This window comes from Panthera tigris, chromosome B3 (genome assembly GCF_018350195.1).
Source record: "Panthera tigris isolate Pti1 chromosome B3, P.tigris_Pti1_mat1.1, whole genome shotgun sequence".
Taxonomy (NCBI): domain Eukaryota; kingdom Metazoa; phylum Chordata; class Mammalia; order Carnivora; family Felidae; genus Panthera; species Panthera tigris.
The window spans coordinates 92,557,498-92,584,772 of record NC_056665.1 but is presented as its reverse complement, the minus strand read 5'-3'; the positions used below and the strand labels follow the sequence as shown (position 1 = coordinate 92,584,772).

Genomic DNA, 27,275 nt, shown 5'->3' with positions numbered 1-27,275 from the left:
ATGATATGTTGTGCAGAAGATCAATTCAAGTTACATCTGAAGGGAGTTCTCTGTGCCTCCTGGATTTCAACGCTGTTTCCTTCCCCAGATTGGGGAAGTTCTCAGCTATGATTTGTTCAAGTACACCTTCAGCTCCTTTCTCTCTCTTTTCGTCTTCTTTTGGAATTCCTATGATATGGATATTGTTCTGTTTGATTGAATCACTTAGTTCTCTAATTCTCCCCTCGTACTCCTGGATTTTTTTATCTCTGTTTTTCTCAGCTTCCTCTTTTTTCCATAATTTTATCTTCTAATTCACCTATTCTCTCTTCTGCGTCTTCAATCTGCACTGTAGCCATCTCCATTTTATTTTGCACCTCATTTATAGCACTTTTTCATTCCTCATGACTATTTTTTAGTCCCTTGATCTCTATCAATAGATTCTCTGCTGTCCTCTATGCTTTTTTCAAGCCCAGTGAATTTTATCACTGTTATTCTAATTTTTAATTTTATGACTATTATTCTAAATTCTTGTTCCAGTATATTGCTTAAACCGATTTCGATCAATTCGTTAGCTGTTGCTACTTCCTGGAATTTCTTTTGTGGAGAATTCTTCCATTTTGTCATTTTGGCTAGTTTTCTGTCCCTTATGCATTTTAAAAGCTTGTTGTATGCTCTGCACCTGCAAGCACTGCTGTATTAAAGGAAGGTCATACACTGTCCAGGGCCTGGCCCTTTAGGAGGTTTTTTCGGGAATTGTTACTTGCTCTCTGTTGTTGTGACTGTGGTTATTTTATTACCCTATTTGTAGCGATATTTTGGATCCAGGTGTGCTTTGATTTGTTCCTTGGAGTAGCCCTGTAAAGGAAAACAGATAGACAAACAGGAGACAAAAACATGTAAACACACAAACAAATAACACAAATAAACAAAACAAAAGCCTAAAGACTAAAAACAAAAAACCCAAAACGTTGACTACAAGTAAAGAAGATGGTGGAGTCGGTGCTGATGGAGGAGCACATATGGAGAGAGAAATGACAGGAAGTGTGGGTTGGTGGGAGAAAAAAGAATCATTGATTAGGCAGAGAGACTAAAAGGCTTAATCCAGGGAGAGCGAAAGGAAAATAAAGAAGGAGGTGGGGAAAATGAAACAAAGATAAAGTTACCTAGACAGAGAAACTATATGGCTTGATTATTTCAGAGTGAGAGAAGGGAGTGTAAAGAAGGAGGTATAGAACATGTATCAAGATAATGGATTAAGTTTGTCTGTTTAGACAGACCAATGACCAGAGTATCCAGCCTATGGGAGGGAAGAGATAAGAAGGAGAAATGGTGGGGGTGGGGGGTGGAGGTGGGGAGAATATATGTATATATCCAGAACTGACCTAGAGTTAATCCAGGCAATGCTGCATTGCTTGTAGGTTGCAGCTGTCCACAGGGTCTGTGCCGCTCTGGTGGATAGCAGTTACCCACGCAAAGGGGCGTGGTTTGGTGTAATCTGAACCCACCTTTACTATGGGCCCCAGGAGTGACCCCTGTGGCCCCGCTTTGGTGGTGGTGGTGGTGGTGGTGGTGGGTGGGTGGGGGAGAGAGATGGTGATCCCCCAGTCTCTTCTCCGTGGAGCCCACCCAGGGAACTCCGTTTGAGTCGTCCTAATTGTGCCTGGGGCACAGACGGGGTGGTCCTTCTCGCTCTGCCAACTCCCCTGACCTTGGGCTTGGCTAGGATTCAAAGTCCAGCTCGTGTACTCTGGTGCTGGGAAGCCTCTCAGTGCTGCCGGTATGTGGTCCCGGCTGGGTTTGTCTGCGCTGCCACACTACAGGGAGGACTGCTTTCTCCTACTGGGACTGAGGCCCCCCCCCCCCCCCCCCAACCTTGTCGCTAGCTCCTGGGGAGTGAACGCAGGCAGACACAGGCAGGCGTTGTCTTTTCCCACAGCACTCCAGGGAAATGGCCGCCTTATCCTCCTGCAGACTGTGCCCTCGGCCCAGCCACTGTGCCCGGGGGTGGCGCACGCAGGCAGCTCTGTACTGTCGCGCAGCCCTCCAGGGAGGGAACCACTTTCTCTAGCTGTGAACTAAGCCCCCGACCTACCACCGCCCCCAGGGCTGGCTTCCCTCCTACCCAGGTGCGCGAACAGGGAGCCGGCTCCAGTCCGAAGAAAGCCCCGAAGTCAGAGATTGGATCGCTCTCAGTCTCAGTCCGAGGTCTTTCTCCTGTCCAGATGCAGCCCTGCACTTCCCTGCTGCTCTTTCTCTTCCCTTTGTCTCTCCACAGAAGGGGGTCCCTCCCCTCCATGCCCATGAGGCCTTTTGTTTTTTTTCTCCCCCAGTTCGCAGTTACCCACCTATCTTTTTTCCAGGTTTCCCATTTTCTTCCTAGTAGATTCAGTCTCTTTTCCTCCCAGGCTCTGGTGTTCAAAGTCCTTCGGCTTCTATACTTCTTTGTTTGAGAGATGCAGGAAGTATGGATTCCTCCTACTTCTCTGCCATGTTGGCCCCCATCTCTCCAGGCATCTAAGTTTTAGTCATTATAACCTCTTCCCTTTGCCCCATGGCTGTTAAGAGTGATAACCACTTCTGGTAATGACTATTTCCAGGATTCCTAGGTATTCCCTTTTTGCCTTTTTAATTTTCCCATATGGGGCTAATATTTCTTTATATTAGATTCTCTCTGTTCCAATAACTGGTATAGTTTCTGTCTTCTGTCTCCTGACCAATATAGCATTGGCACTAGGAGTAGTCTCAGGAGAAAAGAATCTCAAAGAAGAGATTTGATGATTGGCTTGGTTCTACTTGAGTCTAAATGCAGTGCTGAGTTGTGTACAAATGTGTAAGGGGAGGTTAGTGACTCATGGTATGGAGTGTTATCAGGATTATTATGGTTTTCTGCTGCTGTTGATTGTGTTAAAGTACCTAATAGTCGAGTGCATTAGTAGTTGCTTACTGAATGACAGCAATGTGACTATAAGCATTGTGGCATGAGGTGCACAGGAGTACTCACAGAAGAAATTGAAACTCAGGTCTTTGAACTCTCAGCCAAAGTCATTATCAGAGAATCAGACAGATCTTAGAAGAATATCTTATTTCTTATAGCTACTGAAAATTAGGCACAAAATTTAACTGTATAGGTCACAGAATTAAAACATAAGTTGCAATCTTGGCAGGTCTCCTAGAAGAAAGAGAATTGATTGGGAAGAAATTAAAACTTGAGACTTGGAGTAGGGACATCTGAGCAGATTCATGTTGAATGTGAGGTATTAATCAATGGATATCTCCATGAAAACCAATAAAAATCAGAAGGAAAAACATCTTTTAAGTGATTAATAACAAAAGTATAGTATACTTTAATGTTCTTTAGTAGAGAGATCTCTGTGGGGCAGTCCAAATGTTAAATTGTTTCTGCGCAATGAGTCACTGGAAATGGGAATGTTTATTTGAGTCTGTCAACACTGGAAAATGGGCTGTACTGGTAGGAACCATTACTGAAAACTCTGTTGTCATTCATGGAGTCTGATGTCTGTAGCAGCCAATCTGCTTGTCATCAGCAGCTGTCAGAATGCTTCACTGCTTCATTGCTCACAACTACAGGTGTAAAACTCCTAGTCTTGCTCCTGCTTTTAGTTACTGTCCTACTGTTTTACACCCTCTTCCCATTCATTCTGAGTTACAAGGGCAACAGTCCATACCAGGTGCTTCATGTGTTGATACCATAACAAGACCCTAGTGACGAAGTTTTCTTTCGGATTAAATACATGGTGTGGATTTGAAATGTTGAGTTTATGGTTACATCAACCCATGAGAGAAGAATCATAGTGTAGGATTAAGTGGGTAAACTGTGGAATTAGAATTGTTTCGAATCTTGGTTCAGGCACCTGTTAGCTAGGTTAAATTTGGGCAAGTTACCTAAGATTCAGTTCCTTAATCAGTTAAATACAATAATTGTAATTAGTTCACAGAATTTTATGAGAGTTAAATGAAATAATGGAACACGCAATGTGTTAGTTTTTTATTGCTGCTCTAACAAATTAGCACAAACCTAGTGGCTGAAAACAACACAAATTTATTCTCTTATAGTTCTGGAGGTCAGAAGTCTGAAGTGGATCTTAGTAGGCTAAAATAAAGTTGTCATCAGGGCTGTGTTGCTTCTAGATTCTCAAGGGGGGAATCTATTTCCTCGCCTTTTCTAGCTTCTATAGGCTACCTACACTCCTTGGCTTCTAGCTCTTTCTTCTATCCTCAAAGGCAGCAGCATAGCATCTTCAAATCCCTCACTCTTTGCACCTCCCTCTTTTACTTATAAGGACCTTGTAACTCCTTTTGGAACACCTGGATACTCTAGGATAATCTAACCAACTCGAGGTCGGTTGATGAACAACCTTAATTTCATCTGCAACTTTAATTTTCTTTTGCCATGTACCCTAATATGTTCACAGGTTCTTTGGGAAGTAATTATTCTGCCTGCCACACCTAATATTAAATAAATAATGCATATGAAGTGTCTGACACGTGGTAGGCCATTAATAGATATTATTTTTTAGTGCCCTACAAAGTTCTACAAATATTTATTTAGATAATTAAAAAAATAGGCAAACTGGGGGATTTTTAACAAATGGTGACTAAATTATGAACAAATCCATTCTTTTTGGAAGAGGAGAGCCTTGGTCACCTAGTTACTTTCACTGTGGCCCACCTTGTCTTCTCTCCCTCTTCAAGTTTCATCAAAATTATCTCACATGAGAGAGCCCCATATCTTCTGAAATTTTCTTTTTGTCAATCATCAAGTATGTTGGTAATCTTTAAAGTTCCACCAGGTGTTTTGATATCACTGATATTTATCTGGCTGAATAGTCCAACATTTATTTCATGCCCATTAAAAAATGGCAGTATTATTAATTATTCAACTCAATATTGTTGAGGATATCTGCTTAATCTGGGAAATTGTTCTCTGACAAAAACATAAGTTGGTCTGGCAATTATTTTTTCCCTGGTGTCTATTATTTTGTACTTTTATATATTAAAAACTTACATTTTTGTTTAACAATTTTAATGATATTTATAAACACAGATTATTAGAAGCCTTAGTGTATTTTTGGAAAATTTTCTATGGTGAGATTAAAACTTGACAAAATTGTGAAGTAATCAAAATTTATTTTTACAACATCCATCTCCTTTTGTCTTATGTCATCTGTTTCTTCCTTTTAAAAGATATTTGGGGCGTATATGTTTCTTCCTTCTCTCCACTATCATGATCTCTTCTGAAACAAAGGAAGTCCACAAAAATCTGATTTATAAGCTTTTATTTATTTATTTGTTTGTTTATTTAAATTCCAGTGTAGGTAACATACAGTGTTATATTAGTTTCAGGTGTGCAATATACTGATTCAGCAATTCTATACATCACTCAGTGCTCATCATGCTAAGTGTACTCTTGATCCCCTTCACCTGTTTCACACATTCCCCCACCTACCTTCCCTCTGGTAATCACCTGTTCTCTATAGTTAAGAGTCTGGTTTTTGGTTTATCTCTTTTTTCTTTGTGGTTTGTGTTTAAATTCCACATATGAGTGAAATCATATGATATTTGACTTTCTCTGACTGACTTACTTCATTTGGCATTATATGCTCTATCTGGGTGTATCCATGGACACTTGGGCTGCTTTCATAGTTGGGCTATTGTAAATAATGCTATATGAAAACATAGGGGTGCATGTATCTTTTCAAATTAGTGTTTTTGTATTCTTTGGGTAAATACCCAGTAGTGTAATTACTGGATCACAGAATAGTTATAGTTTTAATTTTTTGAGGAAACTCCATTCTGTCTTCCACAGTGACTGCATTAGTTTGCATTCTCACCAACAGTGCATGAGGGTTCTTTTTCCTGCACATCGTTGCCAACACTTGTTATTTCTTGTGTTTTTGATTTTAGCCCTTCTCACAAGTGTGAGGTGATACCTCATTGTGGTTTTGATTTGCATTTCACGGATGATGAGTAAGGTCAAGCATCTTTTCTTATGTCTGTTGGCCACCTGGATGTTTTCTTTGGAGAAATGTCTGTTCATGTCCCCTGCCCATTTTGTAATTGGATTAGTTAGGAGGTTATCTTGGTGTTAAGGCATATAAGGTATTTATGTATTATAGATACTAACCCTTTATTGGATATGTCATTGACAAATATCTTTTCCCAGTCAGTAGGTTGTCCTTTAGTTTTGTTGGTTGTTTCCTTTGCTCTATAGAATCTTTTAATTTTGAGGTAGTCCCAATAGTTTAATTTTGCTTTTGTTTCCCTTCCTGAGGAGACATATCTAGAAAAATGTTGCTGTGTCCAATGTCAGAGAAATTACTGCCTGTGCTCTTTTCTACGACTTTTATGGTTTCAGGTCTCACCTGTCAGTCCTTAATCTATTTTGAGTTTATTTTTGTGTATGGTTTAAGAAAATGGTACAGTTTCATTCTTTTGCATGTAGCTGTTTAGTTTTCCCAATACAATTTGTTGAAGAGACTCTTTTTTCCACCACATATTCTTTAGCTCCTTTGTCTAAGATTAATTGACCATATAACTGTGGGCTCATTTTGGGGTTGTCTCCTCTATTCTATTGATCTATGTGTCTATTTTTGTATCAGTACCATTCTGTTTTGATTACTATAGCTGTGTAGTATATCTTGAAATTTTGGATTGTGATGCCTCCAGTTTTGTTCTTTTTCAAATTTGCTTTGGCTATTTGGGGTCTTCTGTAATTACATACAAATTTTGGTATTGTATGTTATACTTCTGTGAAAAATGAAATTGCATTAAATCTGGATTGTTTTGGGTAGTATGGACATTTTTGCAGTATTGGTTCTCCTAATCCACGAGCATGACATATCTTTATATTTGTGTCCTCTTTAATTTTGTTCATTAATGTTTTATAGTTTTCAGGATACAGTTCTTTTACTTCTTTGGTTAAGTTTATTTCTAGGTATTTTATTATTTGCATAATTTTATTGCATATTTTATTATTTGCAGTTGTAAATAGGATTCTTTTCTTAATTTCTCTGCTACATCATTATTAGTGTTTAGAAATGCAATAGATATCTGTACGTTGATTTTGCATCTTGTGACTTACTGATTTCATTTATCAGATCTAGTAATTTTTAGTTCATTTATAGGTTTATTATAAAATTAAATCAATGTTTTCTTCTCTAAAAGGTAGTTTCAAGTTAGATTGCCTTATTATGTAATGGCTTTGACTCTTATTAAACTTTCAGCAGAAGAATTAGGGTAAAGGCCTTTGTGTTTACAATCATATAAATTAACCCACCATACAGGTATGTGTATATTTTCTGATTTAAACAATCTGAATCTAATTCCAATTTTAGAAATTTAGAAATTTCTATTTTATCTGATGCACCATCAGTATTCAGTTTGTATTGACATACTTGATTTCAATTCATGCCTGCTTGAAATCTCTGTTATAGGTGAGCCTGTTTTGGTTTCATCCTTGTTAATTGGTTTGGCAAATCACTCTAAAGCTGCCACTGAAAAGGATTGTTTTACATAGCTCTTTTAGAACAGAATACATAGCTCTTTAAAAAAAAATACAAAACAGAAGAGTAGTGGTATAGCTGCTTATTTGTCTGATTGAAGCAGAAGACTTCTATTTGGAGTTGAGATGAGAATGCTTTCCAGTTTTTCAAAATGCAGCATCACATTTTTCTCTTGAGGCCTGTGGGCTTCATGCTTAAAGAGATCTAGCAATGCACTGAATGACATATAGCATAATGTCATGCCGAAATTCAGGAGAGTAGGGATCCTATTTCCTCAGTCTGCCTTTTTTTTTTTTTTTTTTTTTTTTTTTTTTTTTTTTCTCTCAGTGGTTTCCAGTGTGACTCCTGGTGCCAAGTGGTTAGGAACAATGTTATCATCAGAGAACAGTGCGTGGGTTTTAATGCCTTGTAATGCTAGAGCTGACAAGTCATACTTCTAGAATGAATCTCCAGAGTCATGTGCTATGCTCCATTTGTGTGTTCAGTAGCCTCTGTTGTCCACAGAGAGTTTTGACCTTTCAGCAAAAGCTGAGAATGTCCAACACAAGAAGTTATGTTGTTCAGCTGAGTTAGAACTTTTACTTCTTTACACAGTCAACCCAAGTCTTAAAAAAGTATTTTAAATGTCTTTATTTCACGAGATATATTTTTCCTCCAATGCTCTAATGCTACCTTTACCCTGTGTTTATTAGGTCATACAGTTTTGGGGACAGCATATGTGAAGATTTTTAAAACCTACTTGACACTGTGGGGCTATTTGAAGTTAGCAAGTTCTAGAAGTTAGTTGGGAAGTTCTGTTCCTATGGGCAAAATAGTCAGGGAATCCTTCAGTTTAGAGGGTCAGATATGGTTTGGGTGAAACACAGCCACACCTCAGATCCCACCATCCTATTGCAAAAACTTTCCTCCCAGCTGGGCTTCTTTTACCTTCTCTTCAGGCAAAGACTTTTGTAGGTCACAGAGGCAAGCAGGTAGGTTTAGTCTGGACAGGGTAGCAGATATTTCACAAGTATATTTAACTCACACTTTTTTTATAGAATCTTCTGGTGGGTATATTTATGGAAACGATCTGTAGTCATCCATGATCTAAAGTCAGAATGTATAGAAGAGAGACATATCCTTTTAAATGTTCTTTCTCAACAAGTTCATGATTTGTCCCTGGAGGATATTTCTAAGCATTTTTTTTTTCCTGACATGTTTAAAAACTTTGGTCTTCTTTTTCTAATAAAGAAGTCTTAATAGCCTTTCACAATGCTGAATTTGCATTTTTAATAGTTTCTTTTCTGCTTAAGCAGTTCTGCCTCTATATAATTAGAATATTTCAAAGCAGAACTTCTGGGTACTTTTTCATATTTTTGTCAAAACGATGCTGTATTTGAAGTATATAACATTAGAAAAGTTTTAAAAAGTAATGATAGAAATTTTCATTCAAAGGGTTCATTCAAGTTGCTATATATGAGAAATTAATTCTTTAATCAGGCTCATATGTCATTTGTCTAAGAAGAGACAAAAGTTAGGAGGAACCCAGTAAATTACCCACACAGGTATGAACATTTTTATTAATAGGATTTGACTAACTTATATTCTTTAGATCTAGAGAGGTGATATTTTAGATGTAGACATGCTTTGGAGAGGTGACTTATTATTTTATTATATTTCATTTTGATATGTAATTTTATATATGTTGGGTTTTAAATCTACTTATGGGATTTTGTTAAGTTCTCTTTTGTAGTTGTTTCAGGAGAGGACCTGAAGAGAACAAATGTTAAATCTGTAGAGGAGTTGTAAATCCTTAGATTAAATAAAAGAATGTTAAGACCTTATACTGACCAGTAATTGCTGTGTACAAAAATGTTTTTGTCCTTTGTGTTAGAAAAAAAATTTTACACTAAATACACAAATGGATTTTTAATTTTTTAAAAAATTAAATAATTCCTGTTAAATTTATATTCTGATGTTTTAAATTTTGGTTTGGACCAAGGAGCAGAACCCACTTCTGGTGAAGAAATTACCCTGTAAAAAGTTTAGCACTGGTCACAGGGAGGGGCCAGTTGGTGTTCATTCTACTCATTTTTACATAATTCACCCTTTGCAAAGGAGACTAATGTGGGACTCAGTAGCAGCTCTTCTGTGGCCTCAAAGGACTCACTACTCTCCTCTTTGTTGCTAGGTTATATTCCTCCCAAATAAGAATTCTTGGATCACTGTAGGATTAGGGAAGGGAAGAAGGAAGAGTACTGTTGTTATTAGAACTCCCTCCCTTTGACTCCTATAGTCTACTGATTAAGAGTTGGGTAATATAAACAATATTTAACTTAGTTTTCTTACATGGATGGATTAAAAAGAACTGGCATAGCTGTTTTCTCAGCAACTTTATTTCTCTAGCTAAACTTGGATATAATCTGAAGCAAATAGTACCATTTATCTACAATATTTAGAGAAAGGAGTATTTTGGTAACTGTATATTTTTATTTATCTGGGATTTATAATTTAAGCCATATGCTATTTATAATTTCAAAGTTTATGATATAATAACATCTTCAAATCTGTAAGTCTATGTGATATATGTATCATTTCCTCACAGAGAAATACTCAGTTTGAGTAATTTGAGAATTTAATAAGGGGACTAATCATAAAAGTCTGGGCAGAGTGTGAGAGAAATCATAAAGGATTATACAGTGTCCTGAAGTAGTAACATTACTATCTCTAGTCTGATAGGGGGAAGGAAAAGGTGATTTAGTGAAGAGAGGAGAAGGAGAGAGAACGCTATGCACAAAGGGTCTTATAGCAGCTGTGACTTTTGGCAGAGAGACTGACACCTCGAGCTAACTCTTCAGTGAAGGAGATGGGGGAAGCCTCACTCTTCTGATCTCCTTCAGATCTCCTGAGAAAGTGTAGTCCATTTGCTGAATCCAATCAAAGTAAAAATGCAAGGTTATCCATTGTTGCAGTCCATTTGGACCAGACTCCTGGGGTGCAATGTAGGGTGGAAAAGATTGAAGATCTAGAATGGCAAGCAGAAGACATCAGGATAATATGTAATTTAAAATTTGAAGATTCAGAAGGTATTGAAATATTTTTGAATGTTTGTGAATAATTTGCATGAGCATTGGTTCTCATTTAACGATATTTTAGGAAATTTTTCTGAATATATAATAACTCACTGATGTATTCTGGAACTTGCTTTATTTAATTAATCCTGGATATCTATCTCTCTGTCAATCATCTGTCTTGTTTGGCATCTTGTTATAAAGTAAAGTGAAGAATTGTGAAAGCATACACAGGAAAAACAATATCCTTCTACTTCATTCTTCTAGTTATTACATATACAGTTTCTAGGTGTATCCTGTAGGGATGTAATAATGACAAAAATAATATTTAAAAAAGCACACCGTGCCCTATATACAGTATGTCCCTTTTTTTAACCATAAACCCTTAATAGAATAGTGGAATAAAAATAGTTTAATAGCCTCTGATTAAACAAGGTTTGATAGAATAAGGCATTGCAGTCTGTACCTACAATGGAATGCTTTTAATCTAAGATGTTTTGAGAACACTGTGTCAAAATATCTCACAGTGCTTCACATCCTTGTTACTTTGGGCCACTATCCATACTGAACTTTCCCTGTATAATCTATTTTTTTTACTCTATCAAAGGAAAATATGGTACTGAACAATGTTAGAAAAGGAAGAAAGACTTTATTCAAGGCTATTGCAATAGAGGAGAGAAATCAAAATACAGTTTGAACTCAACACTGAAACAAATGGCAGGATAACTTTTAAAAGCTGGGTGGGGTGTATTGTGGGCCATTTATGATTTTTCAATCTTCATGACAGGAGATAATTTTACAACTTGGGGGAAGTGGTGCAGCCCACCAAATCTAGGCTACTATCCTCCTAAAACAATTGAGAGACAGAGGTGTGGTACTATCTTCCTTAAAGATTACATTTAAAAAGGATGGCTCCCAGATCCTTGAGAAAGACAATCCGGAGTTGTAAAACTGGTAAGAGGTTTTTAAAAAGATTTACATCTCAAAGAGCTAGAGAAAGGATTTATAGTTACACAGTTTTATAAAGAAAGTGCTTTAAGAAAATGAAGATCAGGTGCTTCAGACAGGAAGAAGCCTCTCTCAACTTTAGTCAAGCTGGGAAGAAAATTAAGGCCATCTTGGTTATATACTTTTGGCTTCTCCCCTTTTCTAATCTTCCACTGATTCCATCCAGTTTAATCTTTTTACTTTATGCATTTCTCCAACCCCCACAAAAGCTTCCATACATTGTCAGTATACTGATGGTCTGCTACATCTATCTCTTTGTTTTACCTGAAGATACAGCATTCTTTGTGATGCCTTTTTAAAAAAAAATTTTTAATGTTTTTATTTATTTTTGAGACAGAGAGAGACAAAGCAGGGGAGGGGCAGAGAGAGAGAGGGAGACACAGAATCTGAAGCAGGCTCCAGGCTCTGAGCTGTCAGCACAGAGCCTGACACAGGGCTCAAACTCACGGAGTGTGAGATCACGACCTGAGCTGAAGTCAGAGGCTTAACTGACTGAACCACCCAGGCATGCCCTTTGTGATGCCTTTTAATGGAGACTCTTCATTTCCTCAAACCACAAGCATCGTGAGATGGGGAGTAGGAGCCTGTGACTGCTTCAATTCTTCCTTAATTGCTATAGAAAATATATTAGAAAATATATTTACTTACAAAGGCTCATACTTACAGGCTGTGGCAATATTTATTGCTTATTGTCCCTGTGCTTGATTAACTTCCTGGATACTTGTGCAGATTCATTGAAATCATTGACTTCAGACTTGGAATCATTGTCCCTATCACTCGTCCTGGATTACTTTCCATCACCTCAATGTCTAACCTCAAAGTTCCTGGAATCCCTCAAATTTAGAGACTTGTACTTTATTTCTACCTCAGTCATATACTTGGCTTTATTTTAAGCAACACTAGTTTGCCTTTTTAAAAATCTTAGATTATAGCATTCTACACTCTCACTACATGTGCCCATTTTTCCATTTTGTCACTCCTTTCCTCCCACTACACTTGTTCATTGACCTTCAGTTCCTTCTATTTTTTCCCCCTACATCTCAGTTTATACTCTTCTTCACTATTATATCTAGCCTCAGGTTATGGTTAACTCCCTTGTTCCTTTTTACTTTTTTGTTCCACTACCTTGGTAAGCCCTAAAAACTTGCCTCAATCAAATTCTCACACTTCCATAAGTTTGTAGATAGTATTGCTGAACACACTTGGAAAAAAATAAACAATTGTAAAAATTAATGGAACAAGAATTTGGGTTTGGTTCTATATCCAACTGACTGGATCCTGGAAATCTTTTTACTCAGCTTTATTATTCTCTACAGTAGATACTTTAAAGACTCCAGAATAGTACTTTATTATAGTCATTCTTATTTTCTCTGATTGAAATATAAATACTGCTTATTTTGAAACATTCAAAAATATAGAAAAGGGTATGTAAAACACTGAAATGACTTTCCATCTATTTATTAATATGTATCCAATAACTGTACCATTCTAATTCTTTTTCTAAGCATTTTATATGTATAAAGAAATGCATAATGTATAATATATAATATTTATTTTGTGAAAGTAAGCTCATCCTTACAATTTTATATCCTGCTTTTATTTCCCTACCTAGTATTTTGTCATGGGTGTTTGTGTCATTACATATTTTTTATTAACATGATTTTTAAGAGTGACATTTTTTCAAAATATATACTATTTGTCCTTTTCTTTTTTTTACATTTATTTGTTATTAATAGATAGACAGAGAGAGACAAAGCACAAGTGGGGGAGGGGCAGAGAGAGAGGGAGACACAGAATCCGAAGCAGGCTCCAGGTTCTGAGCTGTCAGCCCAGAGCCCGACGTGGGGCTCAAACTCCCAAACTGCGAGATCATGACCTGACCCAAAGTCAGACGCTTTAACGACTGAGCCACCCAGACGCCCCTGTCTTTTCTTATTATAGGTGATAATCTACTTTTTGTTTAGTGTGAAAATAAACATCATTTTTTATAATCTTTGTGCTGAAGCTCTTGGAAAGAATTATCTACTTGTAATTCTATCCATTTTCTCATTATCTGCCATATGGCTTTAACTTCAGTAGTCCAGTGAAAATACTTTAGCTAAATTCACCAATAGCATCCAGTTTGACAAATGCAGTGGGCTTTTAGCCTTTGTCTGACTAGATTCTATTAATATCACTTGAAACCAATCCATTTCTCACCATGCCTTCTTAAAATATTCTCATCTCTTGACTTCCATGACAACAGAAATTTCTGGTTTTCCAATATCTCTAGCTGCTTATTTTCAGTCATGTTTTGCCAGCCTCATCCCTCTCTCTGACATTTAAATGTTTGATAACTGAGTGGGTTAGTCTTATCTCTCTTTTCTTGTCCTTCTGGATCCTTTTCTTAAGTGATCATATCCAACCTCATGGCTTTAAGTACCATACATATCCAATGAGTCCCAAATTTATATTTTTGATGTTGACCACTCTTCTGAACTCTGAACCTGATATTCAACTATCTGATATCTTGACCTGGGTGTGTTAGAGGCATCTCAAAGTTAACATGCCCAAAATTGAGCTCTGGATATTGCCATCACTCACTGTTTCCCCATCCATTTATTCCCTTATCTCAACAAATGGTGTATCCATTCACCTAGTTGCAAGAACCAATGCAAAAATCGCTCTTAGTATTTTCTATTCTTTCCCCCTGATAGCCAGTTCATCAATGCCGGTTTTTCCCAACTCCAAAATGCATCTATGTTCTGTTCTTTTCTCTCCATCTATAATTCAGTCAACCTATTACACAGTTTTAGTCATTTTTTTCCCAGTCTTTTTCCCCTTGACCTGGCATTTAAATGCTTGATAATTTAGGGCTTTGTCTTAGACTCTTTTCTTGTCTGCCTTCTGACTAATTTTTATGATTCCATTCTTTCCTGCCATGGTAGGCAAAATTCTCAAATGACCCTAAATTTTCCTGCTGTAAAATCTCTTCTCTTTGAGTATGAGAAGGTTTGAATATCATGGGAGAGATTAGGTTATGTTATATAATAAAAATGATGAGATTATTAGTCATGTTTGTAAAAACTGTATTATGTAAGATTTTGTTGCAGCACATGGAAAAGAAATTGTCTTACTGGCTTTGAAAAGTTAAGTTGCCATGTTGAGGGCCACCTAACTAGAATTTGAAGGCAACCCCTAGGAATTCAGAGTGAATTTGGTGGACAACCAGCAAGAAAATTGGAACGTCAGTCATACAACCACTGGGAACTCAATTCTGTTAACACTCAGTTAGCTTGGAAGAACACTAATATCAGATGTGATTTCATTCTAGTCTGACACTGATTTAAGTGAGATCCACTGGTCAGATCTAATAACAGTTCCCCTTTTCAGATTTATTGAGATAAAATTGACAATATATTTATAGGGTACAATAAAAATATATTTAGTTTTTTATTTTTATTTTAAAAAGTTTATTTATTTATTTTTGAGAGACAGAGAGAAAGAGAGAGAGAAGCCGAGACAGAGAGAATCTTAAGCAGGCTCTGCAGTTTCAGTGCAGAGCCTGAAGTGGAGCTCAAACTAATGAACTATGAGTCCATGACCTGAGCCTAAATCAAGAGTCGATGCTTAACCAACTGAGTCACCCAGATGCTCCCCAAAAAATGTATTTAAAGCGTATAATGATATGACATATATATCAAAAGTGAAAGTATTCCCCAGATCAGGGTAATGAACATATCCATCACCTCAGATAGTTGATTTTTAATTATTTTTATTATTAATTCCAGTGTAGTTAACATACAGTGTTTTATTAGTTTCAGGTGTTTAGTGATTCAATAGTTCCATATACTACTCAGTGCTCATCATGGTAAGTGTACTCTTAATCCCCTTCACCTACTTCATCCACCCCCTACCCACCTCTCCTCTGGTAACCAGCTCTTTGTTCTCTATTGTTAAGAGTCTGTTTTTTGGTTTCTCTCTCTCTCTTTGATTCTCTCTCTTTGATTCTCTCTCTCTCTCCTTTGATTGTTTTGTTTCTTAAATTCCACACGAGTGAAATCATATGCTATTTGTCTTTCTCTGACTGGCTTACTTCACTTAGCATCATACTCTCTAGATACATCCATGTGGTTGCAAATGTCAAAGTTTCATTCTTTTATGAGTATTAACTTTGTATCCTGTGACCTTCCTGAATTCATTTATCAGTTCTAATAGTTTTTTGGTGTAGTCTTTAGAATTTTCTATATCTAGTATCATGTCATCTGCCTTCTTCCTTACCAATTTGGATTCTTTTATTTCTTTTTGTTTTCTGATTGCTGTGGCTAGGACTTCCAGTACTATGTTGATAGAAGTGGTGAGAATGGACATCTTTGTCTTGTTCCTGACCTTAGGGAAAAGCTCTCAGTTATTCCCAATTAAGTATGATGTTAGCTGTCAGTTTTTCACAGACGGCCTTTATTATAGGGAGGTATGTTCCCTCTAAGCCTCCTTTGTTGAGAGTTTTTATAATGAATGGATGTTGTACTTTGTCAAATGCTTTTTCTGTATCTATTGAAATGATCATATAGTTTTTATCCTTTATCTGATTGATGTGATGCATCATGCTGATAGGTTGTGAATATTAAATCATCCTGGCATCCTGAGAATAAATCCCACTTGATCATGGTGAATGATTTTTTAAAATGTATTGTTGGATTTGGTTTGCTAGTATTTTGTTCAGGATTTTTGCATCTATGTTCATCAGAGGTATTGACCTATAGTTCTCTTTTTTCCTGATGTCTTTTTTTGGTTTTGGTATCATGATAATGCTTGTCTCATAGAATGAATTTGTAAGTTATTTTCCTCTTCTATTGCATGGAAAAGCTTGAGAAGAATAGATATTTTTTTTTTTTTAAATGTTTGGTTATAATTTGCCTGTGATGCTACCTGGTTCTAGACTTCTTTTCAGTGGGAAGTTTTTGCTATTGTTTTTATTTGTTTGTTTTGTTCTGTTTTTATTACTGATTCAATTTCATTGACAGTAGTTAAGTCTTTTCAAGTTTTCTGTTTCTTGCTGTTTCAGTTTGGTAGTTTATATGTTTCTAGGAATGTATCTATTTCTTCTAGGTTGTCTAATATTTTAGCATGTAATTTTTCATAACATTCTCATAAAATGCTTTGTATTTCTCTGGTGTCATTTGTTATTTCTCCTCTTTCATTTCTGATTTTATTTGGGTCCTTTCTCTCTCTCTTTTTTTTGATAAGTCTTGTTTATCAATTTTGTTGATCTTTTCAAAGAACAAGCTGCTGGTTTCATTAATCTATCCTATTGCTTTTATAGTTTCTATATCATTCATTTTTGCTCTAATCTTTATTGTTTCCTTGTGCTGGTTTGTGGTTTTGCTTTGTCTTCTTTTTCTAGCTCCTTTATGTGTAAAGTTGGGTTTTTTATTTGGGATTTTCCTTGCTTCTTGTGGTAGGGTGGTATTGCTATATATTTCTCTCTTACAACTGCTTTTGCTGCATTTCCATGATTTTAGATCATTGTTTTTTCATTTTCTTCTTCTATCCATGTAATTTTTCATTTCTTCTTAGATTCCTTGGTTGACCCATTCATTGTTTAGTAGCATCTTATTTAACTTCCATGTATTTGTGCTCTTTCCAGATCTTTTCTTGTGATTAACTTCTAGGTTTTTTTTTTTTTTAATTTTTAAATTTATTTTTGAGAGAGACAGACCATGAGCGAGGGAGGGGAAGAGAGAGAGGGAAACACAGAATCTGAAGCAGGCTCCAGGCTCTGAGTCATCAGCATAGAACCCAACATGGGGCTTGAACTCACGAACTATGAGATCATGACCTGAGCTGAAGTCGGACGCTTAACCATCTGAGCCACCCAGGCGCCCCAACTTCTAGTTTCATAGTGTTGTGGTGAGAAAAGATACATGGTATGACTTTGATCTTGTTGAATTTATTCAAACTTGTTTTGTGGCCTATTATGTGATCTACTCTAAATGTCCCATGAGCACTTGAAAAGAATGTATATTCTGTTCCTTTAAGATGGAATGTTCTGAATATATCTGTTAAATCCATGTAGTATGGTGTGTCATTAAGAAGCACTGTTTCTTTGTTGATTTTCTGTTTGGATGATCTGTCTATTGATGTAAGTGGGGTGTTGAAATCCCCTACTATTATTGTAATACTATAAATTAGTCCCTTCCTGTATGCTATTAAATGTTTTATGTATTTGGAGCTTTCATGTTAGGTGCATAAACATCTACAATTGTTATATTTTCTTGTTGGATTGTCCCCTATGTATGGTATTCTTTGTTTTGTCTCTTATTACAGACTTTGTTTTAAGGTCTATTTTGCCTGATGTACTTATTGCTACCTTGGCTTTCTTTGGACATCCATTTGCATGATAAATATTTTTCCATCCCCTTACTTTCAATCTTTATATGTCTTTAGGTCTGAAATTATCTCTTGTATGTAGCATGTAAATGGGTCTTGTTTTTTAATCTATTCTGTCACTCTATATCTTTTGATTGGAGTGTTTAGTCCATTTATATTCAAATTATTGGTAGGTATACATTTATTGTCATTTTGTTACTTTTTTTGTGGTTGTTTTGTAGTTCTCTTGAATCCTTTCTTTGATCTCTTCTCTCATGGTTTGGTGGCTTTCTTTAGTGATGTATTTGGATTCCTTTCTCCTTATTCTTTGCATATCTATTATGGTTTTTGACTTGTGGTTACCATTGTGTTTGTATATAACATCTTCTGCATATACCAGTCTATATTAAGTTGATGGTCACTTAAGTTTGAACCTTCTTTACTCCTCTCCTTCATGTTTTAGGTAAATGATGTCATACCTTTTATTTTGTGTGTACCTTGACTTATTTTTACAGATATACTTATTTGTTACTGCTTTTGTGCTTTCTACTTTTATTATTTATGGTCTTTCTTTTCTACTCAACAAGTTCTCTTTCACATTTCTTGTCAGGCTGGTTTATTGGTCATGAACTCCTTTAGCTTTTGTTTGTCTGGGAAACTCTTTATCTCTCCTTATATTCTAAATGATAGCCTTGCTAGGTAGAGTAGTCTTGGCTGCAGATTTTTTCCTTTCAGCACTTTAAATCTATCATGCCACTCCCTTCTTGCCTGCAAAATTTCTGTTGAAAAATCCACTTAGAGCCTTATGGGGTTTCCCTTACATGTAACTGTCTTCTATTCTCTTGCTGCTTTAAATTTGTTTTCTTTATCATTACTTATTGCCATTTAAATATTGTGTCTTGGTGTGGACCTCCTCGTGTTGATTTTTTTTTGGTAAATCTTGTGCCTCTCGGATCTGGATATCCCTTACCTTCCCCAGATTAGGGAAATTTTCAGCTATTATTTTTTCAAATAAATTTTCTGCCCTTTTTCTCTCTCTTCTTTTGAGATCTGTAAATGTGAATGTTATTATGCTTGTTAAAGGTCTCACTGATATCCCCCACTTTTTTCTCAAGTCCAATGAGTATCTTCATGATCATTACTTTAAATGATCTATCAGGCATATTACTTTTATCTATTTTTCTTAGGTCTTCTGCTGTGGTTTTGTCCTGTTCTTTCATTTGGAACATATTTCTCTGCCTCCTCATTTTGTCTAACTTTCTGTGTCTGTTTCTCTGTGTTAGGAAACTCTGCTATGTCTCTCTTCTGAAAGTAGTGGCCTTATGAAGAAGAGGTCCTGTAGTGCCCTGCAGTGCTGTGTCCTTTGTTCACCAAAACCTGGCACTTCAGGGGTGTCTCCTCTATGTGTTGCATGCACCCTGCTGTTGTGTCTTGGCTGTGTTTTCCTTCAGTCCAGTCATCTGCAGTGACTTTCTTTGCCTATTGTGGGAAATGTTGGTTTCTGCAGTGTTAGTGGAACAGTCTGTGTCACCTTGGAATTGAGTTAGGTCAGACTAGGAATTTTCCAGAGATGCAATAACACCAAATTGCATGGCATTTTCCCTGTGCTGTCCCTTGAGAAGTTTTCATTGGTGGCCAAGGTCTGCAATCAGACCAACTGTCTGCCCCCAGCCCATGACTGGGGCTGCTGTCTGATTGGTATGTGTGATTATTTTCTCTCACCCCATGGTAGGAGTCACTTTGGAGTGGTGATGGTCCCTTCAGGGCTGCTTGCACACTATCAGACTAGTGATCCTGGTTTGAGTGGGTTCCAGATAATACTGTAGTGAAGGGACTGGGCCAGCTATGGTGAGGCATGCAGTTTTAACAAGGTACATGCCGCTCTTCTTGTGAAATGAGACTCGCTGTCCCCAACTCTGATGCTGCTGCTCTTGCCATGGGAACCAAGGCTCTGCACAGTGTGTGGGTCAGGAGATGCTTGACAGGGTTTGCTTTGGTTTTCTTGGGAGGGGACTTACAGCACTTGGACAGAGGCAAGTGTGATTGGAAAAGCCCGATTGGCCAAAGCCTGGGGTGGGGGGACAGTAGGGAATGTTGTTGTGGAGGTGGTTCCCACAGATGGCAATGTGCTGATGCTGGAGGAGGGGGAGGGAAATCATATATGCTGGCTCCTTTGTTCCTGGAGAAGTCCCTCAGGGAACTTCCCCTCTGGACATGCTCCTCTGGACACACTTTAAGTTTAGTAAGCAACTTTCCCTCCTGTATGCCCCAGGTGTTTTTCAATCTATTGCTTCTATGTTGTATCTCTGCAGGCTGTTTGTTATTCTGTCTCTTTAAGGGCAGGGACTCAGCTTCCTATTCATCTCCAGGCTCTCCCAGAGCCCAGCCAGCTGATTTTTAAAATTCCAGACTGCTAATTTTAAGAAATCAGGAAATGTGGTCCCTCTAGTTTTCAAAGCCAAATGGTATGGAGATTTGTCTTCCCCATGTGGGCTCCCTAGTGTGAGGCTCTGTTTCTCTCCCCATTCTGTGCCCTCAGATCCCTCCTCCCATGGTTGGCTCATGGTCCATTTAGCTCTCTACCATGTCTCCACTCTTCCTACCCTCTTCCAGGTGATCTCTTCTCTACCTTTACTTGTGGAGTTTGTTCTGCCAATCTTTGGGTCATTTTCTGGGTTAATTACACTGATGTGAGTGTTATCTAGTTGTATCCCAGGGACAGGGTGAGTTTAGGGTGCTCCTACTCTTCCATTTTGGAAGAGCTCCATGATTTTTAAATTATTTCATGTGAGAATACTTAATATGTATTCTCTTAGCAAATTTCATTTAAACAATATGGTATTATCAGCCATAGTCACCATGCTGTACCTTAGCCTACCTACCTACCTCAGACTTTATTTATCTTATAACTAAAAGTTTGTATCCTTTTACCAACCTCTCTCCATTATCCCAACTACCCAACCCCTGGTAAACACAACTCTACTCTCTCTTGTATGAGTTCAAACTTTTTTTTTTTTTAAGATTCCAAATATAAGTGATACCTTGCAGTTTTTATTTTTTCCTGTCTGGTTTATTCCACTTAGCATTTGGTCCTCCAGGTTTATTCATGTTTTCACAATTGGCAGGACTTCCTTTTTTTTTTTTAAAACACACACACACACACACACACACACACACACACACACACACACACACATTTTCTTTATCCACACTGATGGAACACAGGTTGTCTCCATATCTTAGCTATTGTGTATAATGGTGAAATGAACATGGAATGTAGATATCTCTTCAAGATAAAGTGATTTTGTTTCCTTTGGATCTATACCCAGAAATGAGATTAATGTATCACATGGTAGTTCTATTTTTAATTTCTTGAGAAAACTCTATACTATTTTCATAATGGCTGTGCTAGTTAACATTCCCAACATTGTATAAGAGTTCCCTTTCTCTATGTCCTTACCAGTATTTGCTAGCTCTTGTCTTTTTGATAATAGACATCCTAACGCATGTGAAGTAATATCTCACTGTGGTTTTGATTTGCATTTCCCTGATGATTAGTGATGTCTAGAGGCTTTTCATATACCTATTGACCATTTGTATGTCTTCTTTTGAAAAATGTTTATTCAGGTTCTTTGCTCATTTTTTTCACAGTGTTATTGTGGTTTTTTTTTTTTTCTATTTTTTGGCTATTGAGTTGTATTTGTATTTGTTCTTTTTATAATTTAGATATTAATCCTTTATTATATAAATGGTTTGCAATATTTTCTCCCATTACATAGCTTCCCTTTACATTTTGTTGATAGTTTCTTTTCTTGTGCAGAAGCTTTATTTGATGTAACTCCATTTGTTTATTTTTTCTTTCTTTGCCTTTGCTTTTGGTGTCAAATCCAAAGAAAAAAAATCATTGGCAAACCCATGTCAAAGAATTTACCCTTATTTTTTTAAAGGAGTTTTATGATTATAGGTCCTATGTTCATCTTTAATCCTTTTCAAGTTAATTTTTGTGAGTGTAATGTTTGTAAGATATGAGTCCAATTTAATTCTTTTCATGTGACAAACCACTTTTCCCAACACAATTTATTAAAGAGACTATCCATTGCCTGTTGTGTATTCTTGGTAACTTCATCAAAACCTAATTGATAATTTATCTATGGGCTTACTTCTGGGCTCTCTATTTTGTTTCACTAATCTATGTATCTGTTTTTATGCCAATACCATATTATTTGATTACTATAGCTTTATAGTGTAGTTTGAAATCAGGAAGTGTGATGCCTCCACATTTGTTCATCTTTGTTAAGATTGCTTTGGCTATTCTGGGTCTTTTGTGGTTCCATATGAATTTTAAGATTTTTTTTTTCTATTTCTGTGAAAAATACTATTAGAATTTTGAGAGGAATTATATTGAATCTGTAGATGGATTTGGCCATTATGGGCATTTTAACAATATTAATTCCTCCATGAACATGGGCTATCTTTGCATTTATTTGTGTCCTCTCCAATTTTTTCATCAATATCTTATAGTTTTCAGTGTCCAGATCTTTTACCTCTTTGGTTAAATTTATTTAATCATTTAAATGAATGAATTAATTATTATTTAATCGTTAATTTAATTAATTATATTTAATAATGATTTAAGTATTAATTAAATTAATTATAAATTTAAATAATTAAAAGTATTTAATTATTTTTAATATTGTTATAAAAGAGGTTGCCTTAATTTCTTTTTCTGATAGTTTGTTAGTATATAGGAATGCAACTAATATTTGTATGTTGATTTTGCAACTTTATTGAATTTGTTCATTCTAATAGTTTTTTTTGGTAGAGTCTTTGGGTTTTCTATATGTCATCTGCAAACAGAGTCAGTTTTAACTCTTCCTTTTTGACTTGGATGCCTTTTATTTCTTTTTCTTGCTTAATGACTCTAACCAGTACTAGTAATATGTTAGATAGAAAGGGTGATAGTAGGCGTGTTTGTCTTTTTCCTGATCTCAGAAGAACAGCTTTCAGCTTTTTATTGTTAAGTATGATGTTAGCCATGGGCTTATCATAGATGGTTTATAATGTTGAGGTACTTTCCATCTATACTTAATTTGTTGAATGTTTTTATCATGAAAGGATATTTAATTTTGTTAAATACTTTTTCTGTATCTATTGAGATAATTATGTAATTTATCCTTTGTTTTATTAGTGTGGTATGTCACATTCATAGATTTGTGTATGCTGAACTATCCTTTGCATCCCAGAGATTAATCCCACTTGATCATGGTGTATTATCCTTTTAATGCATTATTGAATACAGTTTGGTAACATTTGGTTGAGAATTTCTACATGTGTGTTCATCAGAGATATTGGCCTGTAACTTTTACTTCTTATAGGGTCCTTGTCAGACTTTGGTGTCAGGTGATGCTGGGTTCATAAATTGCATTTGGAATTGTTCTCTTTAATTTTTTTGGAGGATTTTCTCTGCTGGCAGTTTTTGATTACTGATTTAATCTCATTGTTATTGGTTTGTTCAGATTTTCTATTTCTTCATGATTCAATCTTAGTAGGTCCTAATTTTCTAGGAATGTATTCATTTCTTCTAAGTTATCCAATTTGTTGGTGTTAATTGTTCATAATAGTTTTTTTTATGATCCAAGATTTTTATTCCTTTGTATAAGTTGTTATGTCTTCTCTTTCATTTCTAATTTTAATTTTGTCTTGTCTTTTTTTTGAGACAAGAAACAGATGTGTCAACTTTATCTTTTAAAAAAAAATTATCTCAGTTTCATTAATTTTTCCTACTGTCTTTCTAGTCTTTATTACATTTACTTCTGCTCTGATCTTTGCTATTCCTTCCTTCTTCTATCTTTAGATTTAGTTTGTTCTTTTTCTAGTTCCTTGAGGTGTAAAGTTATTTATTTGATACTTTTCCTTTTTTAAAATGTAGGCATTTATTACTATAAGCTTCCCTCTTTGAACCACATTTGCTTCATCTCTTAAGTTTTGCTAAAGTGTGTTTCCATTTCATTTGTCTCAAGATATTTTTTATTTTTCTTTTGATTTCCTCTTTGACCTATAAGTTGGTCAGCAGTATGTTGATTAACACGCATATATTTATGAATTTTCTTGTTATCTTCTTGTAATTGATTTCTAGTTTCATATCATTTTGGTTAGCAAAGATGCTTGATATTATTTTAATTTTCTTAAATGTTATAAAAACTAGTTTTGTCAGACAACGTGTGATCTATTCTGGAGAATGTTTTGTCTGTGCTAGAAAAGAATATTTTCCTGCTGTTGGAGGGAATGTTTTATATCTGTCTGTGAAATCCATCTGATCTAAAGTGTAGTTCAAGTTCAAGTTTCTTATTAATTTTCTGTTTGGACTATCCATGAATGAAAGTGGAGTAATCAAGTTCCCTACTTTTATTGTATTGCTGTCTATTTGTCCCTTCAGATCTCTTAATATTTTCTTTGTATATTTAGGTATCCTGATGTTGGGTACATAAATATTTATAATTGCTATATCTAAAATAACAATTCTTTTTAGAGTCTGCATGTCAGTGCATCATCAGTCCCTCATCTACTTCTTCAAGCACATTATAATGAATGATTTCCTTTGCTCACTTAGCCTTTCCTCTTGCCACAGTGGAATTTTTTTTTTTTTTTTTTTTTTAGTTTCTAGGATTTTCTTCCTATTGTTACTCCCTTGGATACTTTCTCAGTTGGATGCTCTCTCCTATAAAACCCTTTTTGTCCTACTACTCCGGGTAAAGTAAATTTTCTCTTCACCACTTAACAGTATTTTCCACAACTTTTAAATTTGTGTATTCAGTTTCTCCCAGTGGATTGTGAGATTCACAAGGACAAGAAACAATGTCTTTTGGTATTCTTGTTTCTTCAACACCTGGCAACTGTCCCTAGAATAGATAGATGCTCAATAAATACTTCTTGAGGAAATAATTATTTCCAAAATTAAGTAGAATTGGAAGTGGAATTGTTGGCAAATGACACACATTTTAGAAACATTTGATATCTACCTTCAAATTATCCAGAATAAAGTTTGTATCAATTCAAACTTCTGCCAGCAATGTATGAAGCTATCTATTTAATACTACTCTCACTTTTGGGGGGCATTATCTTTAAAATGAATCTTTGCTAATGTTACAGTGGTATTTTAATTTTAATTTTAGAAGAGACTTTGATCTCTTTTATATGTTAATTGGTCACTTATTTTACTTCTATCAATTTTCTATTCATGTCCTTTTTTTATGTTTTTTATTGTTACCTTTGTACTGATTTCTAAAATCTTGTAGTATATTAAATACAGCTCTTTGTCTATGAGATACTTTGTACCTATTTTCCCTAGATTTTCATTGTACTTTAATTTTATTTTTAATCCACAGAGATTTTAGAATTTTATGGCTTCTATCCCCATCCTTCCACTGAAATTGCTCTTAACTAAAATTACCAATAATCTTGTAGTTATTATATATCTAATGGGCATTTTTCAGAATTCATCTTATTTGATCTACTCAGAACAAAGCAATATAGGTCATAGTTTAGATATTTAGTTTTATTGATTTGAAGCATCTCTGCCACCTCTAAATCATAGCTTTTGAAGTTATTATAATAAAAAATGAAGTTAAGTGCCACTTGGCAAATTTGTTTTTGGTAACATTAAGTGCAAATCATCAGGTACAAGCTTTTCAGAAAATCCCTCTGCTTTTATGATTATGGAAATGAGTCAAATAGTGTATGAAACCAAATGCCAGACCTGAAGGAGAAATAAAGAAACTAGCCCTAGAGATTGAGAAAGAGTTCGAAGTACAACATTCGAAGCAGAAGTCAGAAATACGGGCTCTGAAAGAATGTTGTGTTAGTTTCCTAGAGCTGCTGTAAGAAAGTACCACACACTGGATTAAAGCAACAGAAATTTATTCTCTCACAGTTCTAGAGGCTTGAAGTCCCAAATCATTGGCAGAGCCATGCTCCCTCTGAAGCCTGTAGGAGGGAATTCTTCACTACTTTTAACTTCTGGTAGCCCTAGGTATTCTTTGCTTTGTGGCAGCATAACACAAATCTCTGTCTCCATCTCCACATGGACATCTTCCCTCTGTGTCTCCCCCACTCACAAACTTCTGTTTTTATAAGGACAACTTAACCTGATTATATTTGCAAAGACCCTATTTCCAAATGGGGTCACATTTACAGTATTAGAGCTAATGACTTCAACATGCTTTTTTAGGGTATACAATTCAATCCATAACAGATGTGAACCAAGTAAATGGGAGAGAAATGAATCATGTTATATTTCTAGAACAAAGGGTAAAATGCCAAACCGTAAATTGACAAGATAGTTTGAATAATGATTAATTAAGTTGATCAGCATAGAAAAAGGAACATTTGTGGATTTAAGAAATCTAATGAGGGCTGCCTGGGTGGCTCAGTTGGTTAAGTGTCAGACTTTTAATTTCATGGTTCATGAGTTTGAGCCCTGTGTGCCTGCTTGGGATTCCCTCTCTCTTTCTCTCTCTGCCCCTCCCCCACTTGTTCTCTCTCTCAAAATAAATAAACTTAAAAAATATATATATAATGAGAAACTGTTTAATGAAATTCCTCATAATTCCATTTGAATCTGAAGTAAATTTTAGATTTTTTTGGCATGCTAATTTGTTTCTATAAATAAGTTAGTGACAAAGGCAGTTTACTATGATAGGTTGGTATGTAAGATTGATCAAATTCCTTATTATTTTTTAGAGGGGAAAACATAAATATCAAATAGTTGGAAATTGCGAATTTATCTGATATTGAAAATTCAGTTTATGTCTATGGAAAATTTGGTAAAATCTTATTTAAATTGAGGCAGCAAAATTAATCCAATACATGCAATTACATAATCCAATTAAATACAATGTTAGTTTTGACATTTCTTTTTTTTTTTCTTCCAAGTTTTTATTTAAATTCAATTAATTACATATAGGTAGTATTGGTTTCAGGAATAAAATTTACTGATTCATCACTTACACATAATACACAGTGCTCATCAAAACAAGTGTCCTCCTTAATGTCATCACCCATTTAGCCCATCCCCTGCCCACACCCCTCCATCAACCCTCAGTTTGTTCTCTATAGTTGAAAGTCTTATGGTTTGCTTCCCTCTCTGTTTTTATCTTACTTATCCTTCCCTTCCCCTATGTTCATCTGTTTGGTTTCTTAAATTCCACATGCTAGTGAAATCCTATGGTATTTGTCTTTCTCTGACTCATTTTGCTTAGCATAATACACTCTAGTTCCATACACATTGTTGCAAATGGAAAAATTTCATTCCTATGGCTAAGTAATATTCCATTGTATATATATCATATCTTCTTTATCCACTCAT

The 27,275-nt window shown here is 35.7% G+C and overlaps 1 long non-coding RNA gene across 1 annotated transcript in view; it reads left to right on the top strand.

Moving 5' to 3' along the window:
• LOC122239595 overlaps positions 1-27,275 on the top strand; it is a 77,660-nt gene that overhangs the window by 9,421 nt on the left and 40,964 nt on the right. The gene's annotated exons all lie outside the window — the stretch shown is intronic.